At 37.6% G+C, this 13,133-nt stretch overlaps 1 long non-coding RNA gene across 1 annotated transcript in view; it reads right to left on the reverse strand.

Moving 5' to 3' along the window:
* LOC110392653 overlaps nucleotides 707-13,133 on the reverse strand; it is a 33,029-nt gene continuing 20,602 nt past the window's right edge. Inside the window, exons 2-4 of the long non-coding RNA XR_002434535.1 lie at nucleotides 11,698-11,781; nucleotides 7,570-7,697; nucleotides 707-2,590 (exon numbers count right to left, since the gene is read on the reverse strand). This is a non-coding gene — a long non-coding RNA (uncharacterized LOC110392653). The remainder of the gene's footprint in view (nucleotides 2,591-7,569; nucleotides 7,698-11,697; nucleotides 11,782-13,133) is intronic.

The raw sequence follows: 13,133 nt of genomic DNA on the forward strand, positions 1-13,133 counted from the left end.
AGCTTCATGAGTTCCTGTTTCTGAGAAATCATCTGTGAAACGTTGTATATTAAAAAAGAACTTCCATGCTATCCCTTAAGCACCTTTCCCCACCAAAGTTCCAATAACTGAATACTGATTCATGGAAAGCCTGTTTTGAGCCTGATTTATTATTGCATCTAAAGTAAGAGCCACACTCCTTTTTTATTAGAAACTGCTGATTAACGAAATAACTGGTTGATCTCAAAATGCCTTGTACCTTTGTAAAGCAAGAAGTCATCTACAATAAGGAAGTGAAAGTATGGTGTATTTAACTGGTAAACTTACATACAACTACTCTTACATAAGCCAATGTGTACTTGGCAATAAAAATCACAGACTTGTAGATCCAAGTGAATCCTCTAAATCTGGAATCTTCATCCTTCATCGTTAAAAGCAACTTCTAGTCTGGCAAGACCCACAGATTCTGTGAATAACAAACTAAGCTGTCCTGAATCTAAAGGCTAAAATATTCTGAACACATGAGCTTAAGACCGCTTTTAACAAAGATGAGGTTTACCATCCAAAATATTAGGGAAATAAAACAAATTACCTCTTTTTGGCATTTGACTATGTGAAATGATGACCCACATTGAAGGAAGGAAGAGATGTCAAGATTTACAACGTAAAAGAACTCTTAAAATGAACATTTCAGTGTGATGATCCACCAAAGACAGTTCACAGAAACATCTATTCATTACTCTCTAGTACAAGAAAAAGAGTTCCTCTCTGTTTCCAGCACAAAGCCTGAATATGAAGGCATCTTTTCACTTCCAGTCAGCAAACCATCAACATCTTGTTTTTGTGCTCTCCCGGTCTTCTCCATATATATCTATATATCCATTTTTGTGCCATATGCTTGTATGCTTATTTACATGTTCTCTTTTCTATAGAAAGACAAAAATCCTGCAGGATTTATGAAAACAATCTTCTGTTCTTGGGCCTTCTATCTGCCACAATATCCTGATGATATCACCATGACATTTTATTCGTTAGGAAAGAGATGATCTCTAACTTTCACTGGATTGTTTTCTAAGCATTCTCTTGCTCTTCCAAACACACCAACCCACTTTGTATCTTCTGCCTACCAGCCCCAGTCTGTTGTGTGCTCCCTGCACATGGAATATCTTTTTCTTAGTTTTCTCTAATTAACCCAGTATTAACATGTACCTGATTCTTAGGGCTCAATGATACAATAAATGATTATGAGACTGAAGGAACCTACCTATACAGATGTGGCTTTCAATTATTCTGGTAATGATAGTAGAAAATGGGAATGAGCCATTAATTGGAAGAACTGATACTACTAGCTCCTCTCGCACAACAAAAGGGCATTTGACAGATAAAAACCTATACCCTTTTCCGCAACTTTTTTTTTTTTTTTAAATGGCAATTTCAGACCTCAGTAGATGTTGGAAGAATAATTACCAGAATATGGACTTCTTTGTGAGACCTTTACATTGACTCCAGTGCATTACACGTGTATAGTAAGCTAAATAACACCAGTCTGATCATATGGGGACAATTCTTTATTACTTTATATCTTGTACGGGTTATTTTACTTCTCTCTGCAAAGAGGCTGAAGGTGGAAGAGAAGTTCTCATACATTGCAGTTCAGTAACAGTATCTCTGAGTAATTAAAATGAAAGGAGTAAAAAGCAAGGTGGAGCATCAGGAATATTTGTAAGGGTAAATCACAGCATATTTATTTCTCATTCAGAGAGTCACTACTAGTTGACAAAATAAGAACACTAAATCACGTGCACTTATACTCCTAAGATAAATTATAATTAAAAAAAATTAACAAAATTACTGCGAATTCTCAGACAATGAGATTTTAGCATCAACACACTGCTTTTATTTACTGTCCAGGCTCTACTAACCTACAAGACTCAATTACAATCAATGGCTCAATATCACGATCTTTTCCTTAATTTATTAACCTAAAGAGAGAGGCCCATCTACATGGCCCAATGCAGACTGCTCTGTGCTAATTCTGTCCGTCCTCTGAGTTGGCCAGCTATGAGGCAGCTCCCATCCAAAAGTCATAAAGCCACATTAATGAGGCGCTGAGAGAGAGGTCTTATCACCGTGGATTAATTACTGCACTAACAAGGACATGATCTGATTCACATCTGGCAAGCTTTGAGTCTGCATGAAGTTGGGTCTGTCTGAGTCAGAGGAGAAGCATGAGAGAAAATACTGCTTGGACTAATCAAGTTTTAGGTTGTCTTTTTGTTGTTGGTGGAACTGGTTCTTTGTAGAAAAATGACATAAGATTAAAAAGAAAAATTCACAGAGATCAGTCACATGACAAAATTCAGAAGAGTTTTGGGCTGTAGGAGGAGCATTACTAGCAGGTCAAGGGAAGTGATCTTTGCCATCTGCCTGTTTGAAACATATTTGGAGCACTGGTACCAGTTCTGGGCTGGAATCCAGACAGGGACACACTGGAACAAGTCCAGTAAAGGACTAAAAAGATGATTAATGGACTGGAGCATCTGACGTATGTGGAAAGACTGAGAGAGCTGGGCCTGCTTTCCTGAAGAAGATGGTGCATCTCATCAAATGCCTGGAGGAGTATGAAAAAAAAGAGTCACTCTTCTTAATGCAGACCAGTGAAGGAGCAAGAAGAAATGGGCACAGGCTGAAATACATGAAATTCCTATAAAACATAATTATATTCTTTTACTGTTGGGGTAATCAAAAAACAGGAATAGGTTTCCCAGACAGTCCGTAGACTCTTCAACCTTGGATATATTTCAGAACACAGTTGGACATGGTCCTGATCAACCTGCGGTAGCTGACCATGTTTTAAGTAGGACGGTCCCTTTCAACTTTAATTACTCTCTGATTCTGTATTCTATAAATTCGTCTAAACAAAAACTCTTTTACTGAAATAAAAATGTAAAGAAAATATTTAGTCTGGAAAGAAACAGGCAACACTGGGTGAAAACTCAGATAGACATGAGGTCAATATCATTAGATGCTCCTTCTCTCTCCAATGCAAGGAAAGCTCAGCCAGCTCCCAATTCACCATTCAAAATTAAAAGAGATGAATCCCAGCCTTCTTTACCAATCATAATCAGCACAGAAACAGGTGACAAGGTGAAACACACAGCAATTAAATGCGTTTTGTTGCACAGTGTAATGTCATATATGCAGAGCTAACTAATTGGCGGATCACCGTGCTCATGAGTTAAAATTGCTTCTGGCACCTAAGCTAACTCCATTCTCTCTCTGTGGCAGGGTTTTTGTCGAGTGGCTACACTCTGGGTGCTTTGCTCAACTCTGACACAAGCCAGGAATTAATTTCCATTCTACACAGTGCCACAACAGAAGCAAAAATCAGAAGACTGTTACTCATTCCTGTGTGCTTAATAATATATAGCTGCAAGGTGTGTAGTATGAAATGCTCATTGGCAGCAAAGCACAATGTCAAGTCTACAGCGCAAACCTGTTTTTAAGGAGCTGTATTTCTGAAAAGGAGGGAAACAGATCACTGGAGATCTCACATCTCAGAACAACAACAATATACTTATTTGGCTGCTAGTGGAAAACAGACAATCACGTTACCCACCAGCATGAGGAATCACACAGAGCAAAATCCGTGGCAGTTAGAACACAGCTATACAGCTACTCATGCTTGCATAATCATATTAAACATTTTCATTCATTTCTGCTTGTTAAAGTAATATGATGACTTCCTCTAGTTTCAAACATGGCAATGAAAGGAAGCTTTACTTTCTTCAGCCTGCTGTGCAGCTTTAGTGCCAAAGGCAACAGCTTTTTAATCCAAAGCAAGAGTTACAAGATGAAATACATTTACCAGCACAGGGGAAAAAAAAAAAGAAATGAAAAAGGGAAATGGGCCCTTCTCACCTGCCCATGTATAACCATGTGAGCTAAATTAAAAACATACATTGTCAGCTGGAAACTCATTTGCGTGAGGAACCGTTGGCAGGTTTTGACAGCATACGGTAGAGCAGCATTACAGAGCTGCGCGTCTTTCCCTTCCTCTCGGCTGCTCAGCAGTACAGAAGTGAGAGCTGAGGAGCATTTTCACAGCTTTTATGAAGGAGAGTCACAAGATTCAAAGGACAGCGTATAAAGGAGAGTCTGCTTTGGAGTGCATTTATAACACAGAGCAGGACAGAACTAGGCCTGGAAACAGAGGCCTGTGGCTCTCCCTTGGGGATTTGCTACACAATGAAGGAGATGCCAATTCTGAAACCCAGAGACTGAAATGTAGCAATCATGAAAGTGCAGACACCTTCCCCTTCAGTTCCCTCAATCCTCTGAGATCTTGATAGAAGACAGTAACATCAGTTCATTCCCCACTGCTGCCAACCTTACACGAAGCATACAGCTGTGCATTAGGAGTGCTGAAGAATTAAAAGTGAACTGAGAACGAATCATGCAGTTTAGTTCAGTTCTACCAAAATTAAAGAGATTTTTACCCAGTGACTTTAAAGAAAGTAGAACTACTGCCTGAATAACAGTGCTTTATGACTTATTCCTTTACTATAAAATATAAATATTAATTTAAAAGGCTTGAGCCCTAATTACGGTTTCTGAATTACCTATCACCTCAGCCTCCCTGGTGACGCAATCATTTCAGTTTCTCCTCACCACTCCAGCAATGCCTGTGTCCATCTGTTACACGAGCCTCCTGAGCAAGCAGATCTTGCTGCTTTCAGAGATTATGAAAGGCAACCTGGCTCTTCTCTCACAAAGCACCTCTACTCAGTCAAAGAAACAGCCTTCACCTTTCTGGAACTGAGCTACTGAAATGAGAAAGGACTGTTTCTCACTTTGGTAAGACTGCATGTACTGGGGCCTTCAGGAATGGAGAGTTAGGCAGAATCCAGGACTGACTGTTCTTCTAACTGCTGTTGCAAATCCTGCATATGCTTCCAGCACCTTGTCATGGCTGCACCTCCTATGGGTTCTCAAACTGTTTCTTGCAGATGTCTGGCAATGCTCTGCCCAGGCTGCTCATCCACTCGCTCTCAACTGTGTTTCATTTGATTTTGAAAGCATTTTCCTTCTAAAATTTTTCCATTTTTAAAATTTTTATTTCCCAGAATAATGAAACAAGACCAAACGTTAGCTGTTTATTTTCCTGGATATATTTTTAGACATAAACCAAATGAAAATCAACTCTTTTTTTTTTATAAAGTATTTCAGTTGATTACTCTCCCCTTACATGTGCCATGCAGATTGCCAATTTGAACCGTGTATTACCAACTATTTATAAGATTATTTATCAGGCCAATAAAGCAAGCAGAACAAACACAAAATTGTAGGGCATATTTAGTGAATAGGTAGGAATGTTCAAATGTATTGACAATCATATAAGGAGGTGGTTTATTGATGAATATTTAAGAAGATGATTTTTTTTCCCAGTGAATTTTTTCTGTTTCTTTCCCTAAGAAATTTAACCTTTGTCTCAACAGCTATACTGAGATGGTATCAGGGAAGTACTGCTAGTTCTCATAGCTCTCCTTAGCTATTTAGATTAAGGCTTAAGTGAGCATTTGATTAAATACTACAATTTCTTTGAGTAAGGATGGAGCGAATAAATGATTGTGCTCAAAGAAGTAGTGATTGATGGAAACAGAACATTTGCCAATAAGCGACCTGAATTGACTTTTTTGCTTGCTTTTTAGTAATAGCTCCTTTAAATTTTTATAGGAATAGATGTTAGTGTTTTAGGGTCCACAGATACCTAATCTCTCGGGCCTTTATGCCCTCTCCGGTTTTGGAAAACAAAATTTACAAAAGTGATTTTAATATAATATTATTGAACTATTCAGTGTATCCACATTCTGGAAAGATATGCTATAATATTCACATCTCAAAAACCAACATCCCACCTACATTTTACTCAACAAATTGAGAATCTGTACTTCATTCACAAAGTACTTTGGAGAGCTATAGATGTGTAAGAGGCAGATATTATGAATTACTAGTTTTGGTAATACTGTTTAAAGAAGTTGTTTGTACAAGAGGGGATGTGAATAGAGTATGAATATATTCATGGGAGCTGCCAAAAATGAACATTCTGTTGTTTAGAAGCTGGCACAGTTATGTATTTCTTTATTATTTCTCAGGTAAACTTCTCTTTCCATCTCTCATGTCACATCATCAGTCCTACATACTAAAGCACGCCAAGACAAAAGCTGATGGCTGAAAGCCATACTTCTGTTCATAACATTGTACAGAATAATTGCAAAATAACTGCAGACTGCTATGGAAAGAAGAATGGCAATATATCCTTACACTTCCTCTCTTCCACAAGGTTCCTTCTCCCACCATCTCTCCCATCTTCCTCATAACATAATAAGATGCTTGTAGGAATTGTCAACATGAAATTGGGGCAGATGGAGAATATTATTCTCAGACATTAAAAATATGCTGGTGATGTTCAAAACTTAAGCATAACACTGATATTAGTGAGAAAAAGCTAAGTTATGCCTTGCAGCTGCAATAATTAGTTGACTGCTTGTGCAATTAATTACTTTCCAGAAAATTCAAGTCTGTATTTGTGACAGGAATATTTATTGGTAATCACTCAGTAAGAAAGCAGCCATCCACAACTGACCTACACACAAACATGTAGTCTCCAAAATGTCTGGCTGGTTGTTTTGTTACTGTTTTTTTTTTTTTTTCCTGATATGATGTCTATGAAGGCAAAGCGGAACAAAGTAAAACCATGCTATAGCAAACAGACAAAGGAAAATATTGTTTTTATATCTTTGTGCATTAACACACTCCCATTCTTTTTCTTTTTTTTAAACATTAAAATCAGTACACCGATAACTGCTGAACAACCAGGCTACAGAGCACAAGCTCTGTCTTTTCTCTTCCAATGCTTTTCTCCTCCTCCCTTATGTTTTCCTCTTTATCTGTGTGCTTAACTCGAATGAGTAAGAATTACACATATACATAGAGATGTAAAGCCTGGGGCTTCAGATTTCATGTGTTCTCAGACAAGATACAGGAATTACAGCTTGGTAACAAACTCTGATGAGCTTCAGTCTAGAAGGATCAAACCATGGTTTTTCTTCAAACTTCATGGTTTTACAGCAGAGAAGAGTAAGCAGCAAGATACTTTTACAGCTAGTCTAAGAAGTTCAAGCTAACATGACTTTCTTGGACAGTACAAACCAAAACCAAAAGTGCTTGGCTTTTTCTTTTTCTTTTTTTTTTTTTTATTTCTATCCAAAAGTGAAAGTCTCATGCAAACAGCTACTAAGTGGAGTGTGTGGTCACAGGTCAAAGACCACCACCTCGATCAGGTTCAAGGGACTAATACAGAAAAATCCAACAGTAAAAGCAGAAGTATTTGCAGTTCCAGCTGATGAACCAGGCCCTTAAACTGAGTTCTATGACAGCTCCATGCATTCTGACTTCACAACAAATTGCATATGCTGACTTATGTTTTCATGTCAACTGCACAAAAAGTTTCCTCTGAGGTCTGAGATAAACTGCAGTTCAAACCCCAGAAGACTCACCATATGCATTACAGTTCCTATTTAGACTCACCTGCAGGTGGAAAATCGGTACACGTGTCTCTGTCAGAGTAGACATTCAAAGTAGAACCACATCGGAGTTAATCTTGCAGCCACCCTCAGCCAGCTCCAGTAAAATGAGCTGCCCTTTCTTCATCAGATCTGAGGTAGAATGTGAGATTAGAGTTGAAGATTAAAGTTGATCCTACCTGTCAAGCAGGTATTGACAAACATGGTGCTTTTCACCTCCACAACGTACATTACATCTCCTTCCTAAGACAGTGCCATACCTGAGAAGCCTGTGAATAAAAGCCAAAACGTGTTTGCCCTGCCATGCGTCGCTTTTTGTTCCTGCAAGGAGTCCAAACAAACCCAATATTTCTGCAGCTGTGGAGGCTGGCTGAGGGGCACTCTGCTGAAATCTGAACTAAAAACTCCAGCTGGATGTGAGATTGTATTCACAGGTTCTGTGGTCAGGCACAAAGGAGGGACTGTAGCACAGACTGACCTGTGAACAACAGAAACCTATTTCTACACGTGACAGATGTGTTAGCTATCTTACAATCACTCCTTGCCATTATTGGTACGTAATTCCTTTTAGGGTGTCCAAAGTGTGTCCAAAGGAATCAGTGGAGCCCAAATTTGAGTCTCCTATGGAAAGAGCAAAAAGTCTCATGAATATTTCTCGTGCTGAATAGGAAAACATGGTTATTACAGGTGCATTGATTCACTCTAACCTGAATTCCTCATAGTGAAAGTGAGAGCCTGGATATTTTCATTTTGGTCAGCTATGCATAAGTACAAGTGGCTGATCAGAAGGTCTTCTTGAAGACTCTAGTAAAACTTCTCGAGTGGAAACATTTCAAGATTAGGACTTAAACTTAGGAAGACTGTACATGAGTACTGGCATCACATTACTTAAAACGCAATGCATAATAAAAATAGCCATCTGTTGCAAAGGCACACAGACTTATTATTGAAGTAAAAGAAACAGCAGAAACAAACGCAAGTTAAAAAACCTGAGTCTTGCCCCTGTCTCCAGTCCTGTTCGGATCTGGGATTCAAATCTGGGCCAGCTGTAACCTGTAACTCTAAAATGGTGATGTAGCTGTTCTAATCAAAAGTTCTCTAATTTTCTTTTACTTAATAAAAATATCCTCAAGAAAGAATAACTACTCCTGCTTTAGTACATTTTATAATGGAAGCTTTTGTAAGTTTTAACATCTTGAACATATTTTTATTGAGCCAGGACAGGTTAACTGACCAGAAACCTGTTTCATCATTTACTCCTCCTTCTAAAATTGTCTTTTTAGATATAGCTTACCTCCTTGGTTGTTGTGGGGTTTTTTTGTCCACTTTTAAACAACAGGTTTGCGCAAACTAAAATATTGCACTGAGATTCTTTAAGATTATTTAATTACATCTTCTGAACCAGACAGAGAATTTTTTTTTTTTAATTTAAGAGGGAAAAAAATGCAGTGATTTGTTGAGTGTTTATGCAATGAAAATTGAAATTCCCAGTGAATGTGGAAATTAGTTCACAGCTACCTGTTATCAAGATGGAAGTATATACTAACATCTGAGAAACTCAATTTTGGTAGCTGAGACATGAAAATAATTGAATTTTTTCTTATTTTCATGAAGCTCCCACTGGAGTTGAAGAGTCGATCTTGATTAGAAATCTATCAAGTGATGGCAAGGACAAGTTAAAATCAATACTGTTTAGTGCAATAGTCTGGCAGCTGCTTTGCAACTTTTTAGAATTTTATTTGTTCCTTATTTTGAGAGTTTTATAGATAAAAAATTGTCCAAAGCATTTTCATTAACAATTTAGATTTCACTGGCTATGTTTTTCAGTGGAAAAAGTACAGCATCCAAAATAAAGTACTAGCACAAGATCAGAAAGATGTGCATCTTTACAAAATAAAAGCAAAAATATGTTTTCCTGAAAGGGAAAAGTTTAATGCTTCTTCAAAGAATGGCAAGGATAAACGCCTAGAGACAGTGTCATCTATTTATACTGAGTATACCGAAGAAGAATATTTAATAACAGGTAGAAATACTCATTCTCTTAGCAGCAGGAAGACTATACAGTCTCTCCTTTGCTGCCTGATATGCAAACCCTTTCTTGGTACCTCTAATACAAACACGCAGAACTATGCATACCAGAGAGAAGGATTATAGAAATTGCTAGAAGGGCAACCCATTATGACAACCAGGCATGACAAAGGAGCTGACAAGAAACTCAGAACAAATAATTGGGTATTTAATTTTAATCACACTTTTTGCAAAAGATTTTTTCTAAGATTCAAGACATGTGAACATTGAGTGGTGTTTAGAAGTTCAGTAATCACACAAACCAAAATTGTCACAGGTGAAATTATCTATACTCTTCACTGTGGCAAGCTACATTTTCAACAGAATCCCCCACTCTACTGATTTTACTTTAAACTTTCTAAAATCCACATTGCTTCATGAGGAACTAAGTAAATGGAATCACACTGCCATAAACCTGCAGTAGTTCAGAGCAGGATCAGACCCGAGAGATGGAAGGTTACATGTAAAAAACACTAGGTAATAAGCAGCAGTATTCATATGGCAATATAAAGAAAACAGAAAAAAAAATACGCTGTAAAGAGTTTGCATTGAAGCTCACCGATCTACAGTTGAGATAATCTTTTTTTGCTGTCACTGAGAAGCATATATTTAACATCCAAATAATTCATTTATATGCGAGTCTGATTTCTGAAATAACAGTACGTTTATAACAGTATGTGCTTTGCTAAGCACAGTGCTTAGCAAAGTCCAGCAATTACAGGCTTTATTAAGCAACAAAGAAATAATGAAAACAAGGTAAGTAAATGATGGAAGAAGTAAAAGAAAAATAGTTGAGAGTTAAATGCCACATTTTCACAATGATTTTATGACCCTACACTTACAAAAAAATTTTGATAGCAGCATTACAATAAAATGTTGATGTTCTTTGCTCTGGATGAAACAGAAATCTTTCCACCTGGCTACTGCACAGTATGAGACATACCAGCAAAGTATGGATAAATCTGGTAGCAAACCAGCACAGATGGGTAACTCTATTCTGTCATGAGACATTGTGTGCCTTATTAAAGAATAATTTGTTTCTATCCTTGGAACCTGCATTCTATATTTATTATTCAGAGCATTCATTTATGTCCTTAATTTTCTTAAATCAAATTTTACTATGCTAGCAAACCTGAAATTTCACTACATTGTATGAAATGACTGTCCTTAGGGATTTGAAATCTCATTAATATTACAAAGTAATAATTTTACTATATGTTCTAGGAAGTGATCTCTTATAGATCTCAGAACATATATTAGAAGAAGGCCAGAAATTTTATTCAACTTAGATATGTATTATAAGACTCTGTCATAAGCGTTTTACCTTTAACGATGGAAAATGACTTCCTTGAGTAGCATGCTTTGTATCTCAATTAGCTTATTTGTCATTGCCAAGGCAACTCTAACATTAGCAACATCCAAATCATTGAATTTACCATCTTGGTTATTTTGATAATCCTGAAACATGCTCAAAAAGCCACTCAGGGTCGAGTTATGTCAAAACAACATCTAAGGAAAGAAAGAAGCTCTTGCACATCACAGCTCCATTTATATACTCAAGAGATTCCTGAAGGTCAACTGCAAAGCTCTGACAAACAAGCACTCTTGAGAGGTCAAGGCCACAAGGAGGCTGTATGAGTTGCCTCAAAACTTTGCATTAATACGTTTTAAGTGCTTTTGAAATCTTCTAGCCTTACTTATCAGGAGATAGAATCTCCCTAGCTAGATAATAAAACAGACAGTGTGAACCCGTTCACATCTGTACACCAGCATCCTGCGGAGAGCCATAAGCAAACCCTGTGAGGTTTGTATTTTGGTGAAGAATGTCAATATACAAAAAGTATATAGCTGACAAACTAGGACTAAGTAGTGTAATAAATCCTGCTTCCAAAGAGGATTCTGGGAAATGTCCCATTCACTTTGAGGACAACAAAGCTTGGCCAGTGACTGAAAACTGCACCCTGAATTTTGTAAATGCCCTGAGCATCTCAGACTTTCTATTGGACTGAATACATTTTACATTAAAGTGTTTGAAAAAAAAAATATATATATATTTTGCACATACCTGTTCTCACCTAATTTAAGCAGGTTTCGTCTTTCTCCTCAGAGGTGATAACTTCATTAAATTCAAACTCAATCCTTCAAGCAGCTGAGGAAACATGGTGAAAAATAGCAAGAAGACTGAGGTTCAGGAAAGAGAAGGAAGTACTGACCTTGAAAATACATTGTTTTAGGCAACAAGTGGCCAGAAACATTTAATTCTACACTTCTTTCTGTTTAATGACCAAAAATTGTAAAATATCTCTAGGAAATACATAGAGAAAAAAAATTACAAATATGCACATAAATCCGTCCTCCTACTCAGGAAAAAAAGCAGCCCAAAAAAACCGATTTCATGTTCATAAAATAGTTTTACAATAAAAAGGACCCAGGAATGAAGGATCGTACTTGCAACCACAGAGCAGAGAAGACAGCTGACATCAATAGCTTCTATATCCTTCAAAAGTAAGAGAAAACCGTACATGCACTTTCTCACATTTTCCTCGTGGCTTTTGTCTAGTTTTGCACATGATCTCTCTGTCACCTCACACCACCCAATGTCACCCAAACAATACTTGTCCCACTCTTCTTCTCCTCTTTCCATCTCTGGGATTTGGCTACAACTGCTACCACAGCATTCATACTAGAGGAAGTAGGAAATCACAATGAACAAAATTAATCTGCATTATCAAAATTCAAACAAGATCGTTCACCTAAAAGTCACTCCTTCCCCTCCCTTTTTTTTTTTCCCAGGAAATTGAGGTTTCTGTGTCCAGTGTAATGATGAACTGCAAGCTGCTTCACAAGCAGAGCTTTTCTGATTAGTATATTATGTGTAACAATACACAGCAAGTAAGTCACCTTGGCTCTGCCTTTATTGGAGTTATTAACCGTGTCAGAATATGTTAGCCAAGATGATCATAATTTCTCCTATGGGTTGGAGGAAGCTAAATGTTCTGATTTGATTGAGTAGAGATTTAAAATTTGCCTGCTTTGGGTCTGAGGTGTACAGCAAATTTCTGCCTCTTCCTCAGGATGTCATGATTCGGAGCATTCATGTTCTCCCTGTTGACTGAGTAAGAAACCTCAACAGCAAGTTGCTTCAAGGGGATTTCCAAATAAGAGCATCCTTAGAAATTACTCTATTGTGGTTTAAACCGGCAGCAGCTCAGCACCACACAGCCATTCACTCATTGCTCCCCCAATGGGATGAAGGAAAATTAGAAACAAAAAGAACTCATGGGTTGAGATAAAAACTATTTACTTGGACAGAAGAGGAAAATGTAAACAAATATGCAATTATATCTATCTATCTATGTATATATATATGGCAGTTACTTGCCATCTGCTGACCAATGTCCAGCAACAACACAGCTGCCCAGCAACTGACTCTCTTGGCTGAAACCAGGACATCTGTTCCCTGGTGATAGAGCGGCTCCAAAAAAAGGCCTTGGTTCAAGC

This window comes from Numida meleagris, chromosome 1 (genome assembly GCF_002078875.1).
Source record: "Numida meleagris isolate 19003 breed g44 Domestic line chromosome 1, NumMel1.0, whole genome shotgun sequence".
In the NCBI taxonomy this organism is placed as follows: domain Eukaryota; kingdom Metazoa; phylum Chordata; class Aves; order Galliformes; family Numididae; genus Numida; species Numida meleagris.